The following is a 1,809-nucleotide window of genomic DNA, read 5'->3' as shown; positions in this document are numbered from 1 at the left end:
ATTGTTTTAAAACCATTTGCAAAATAGTTTTTACTAGATGGACCTAGAGCGTCCTACCACGCTGTTTTTTTTTTGCTAATATCGTTTATATTCTCAAATTTCAATATCGTCTATATTTTATACCACCAATACTGCTCAATTTCAAGACCTATGAATTTGGTTGATACAATAACCTCTGTTGGAGCGATCAGGCCACAAAAGATACCTAACACTTCATGGCTTATGTTGAACTTATATGGAAAATAAATTGTGACTTATCAGTACAAAGAGTCCGTTTAAAAAAAGAACTCAAGAAATATGGCGAGACAACTTGATTCACGGAATGATCATGACGCAAAGCTCCACTCAGTCTTAAGTACTTTTGTTAGTTCAGACAATTCTACCCAAAAAAAACAGCCTGTTCATTTCTTCTAGCGGAGTCTACATTAAAAATACTACTTGTAACATTTTTTTAGAATTTCTGAGCTGATATTGATTCATTACAGAATGTACATGAACTAAACTACATGCTATTTCAAAACAGTTTAGATGCAGAACATTACTATTCAACTACATTACAACCACACATAAATAGATGGATAGTAATCATGTACCAGAAAAGCATATGGCATAAAAGTAAAATTGCAAAGGCTTAGATGGTTGGTACCAATGAGAAGTCTGACAAAAAAATACTTGCAATTGCAGCTAGTGATGCGTAGTTTTATTTTGCAATAGACAGTAAGAAATAACTTGATGATGGAATCAGGAGGTTACCTTCCCATTGCATTCTAAGGTCTTTTTGTTTGGGCTTTTAGGTGCTTTCCACGAAAATAAGCTAGGCAAATAAAACAAACAGGTTAGCTTTGCAACGGGCTTTTACCAAAGCCGGTACTTCTTCCGTAGACAAGAAAAAGCACCTCTAGCAGATGCTTCCCGAGCTTTTCCAACTCTGGCCGAAAAGTTATACTACCTTGCTCATCTGGTCTGTTCTATTTACAGGAGAATTGCCACCGGGGTACTGACCCGCACCGGTTCATTCGTTGCTTGCACGACCAGCTCGTCCCGTGAGGTTAGGTGACGTCCACTCATTCCCATGTATGTGTGCTTATTTGGTTACGGATCGATAGCTGATGCTTGTCACGTGCTAGCTACCACTGTACCACTGTGCCACTGCCAGAGCTAATTCATTTCTGATGCATTTAGTGGTGATGCTGCCGTGATGTTTTGTGTGCTATTGCTTAATACGTGAACCATGGACTCAAATACTCTAATTGCGATTGTTAAAAGAATAGAAAAATGTGTTCATATAGCTAACCAGTTGTTTAATGCAGAGTAAATTAGAACTATTTGTAGGGATTCGTTGCATAGAAAACAAAAAGTTTCCTACCGCGAGAACGCAATCCAAGCCAAGATGCAATCTAGAAGACGGGAGTAACGAGGGGATGAACGAGACTCACCCTTGAAGATTTCCAAAGCCTACAAGATGAGGCTCTTGTTGCTGCGGTAGACGATCACTTGCCGCTTTCAAATGCGCGTAGAAGATCTTGACGGTGCCACAATCGGGCAAGCACCTCCGTACTCGGTCACACGTTCGGTGTTGATGAAGACGACGTCCTTCTCCCCGTTCCGGCGGGCGGCGGAAGTAGTATCTCCTCCTTGAATCCGGCAGGCCAGTCCCCTGCCACAATCGGGCAGCACCTCCGTGCCTCGGTCACACGTTCGGTGGTGATGAAACGACGTCCGCTCCCCGTTCGGCGGGCAGCGGAAAGTATTATCTCCTCATGAATCGGCAGCAGGACGGCATGGTGGCGGTGGCGATGGAGATCTCCG

Source organism: Lolium rigidum, chromosome 5 (genome assembly GCF_022539505.1).
Source record: "Lolium rigidum isolate FL_2022 chromosome 5, APGP_CSIRO_Lrig_0.1, whole genome shotgun sequence".
NCBI lineage: Eukaryota > Viridiplantae > Streptophyta > Magnoliopsida > Poales > Poaceae > Lolium > Lolium rigidum.
Note: the sequence above shows the minus strand (reverse complement) of the source record.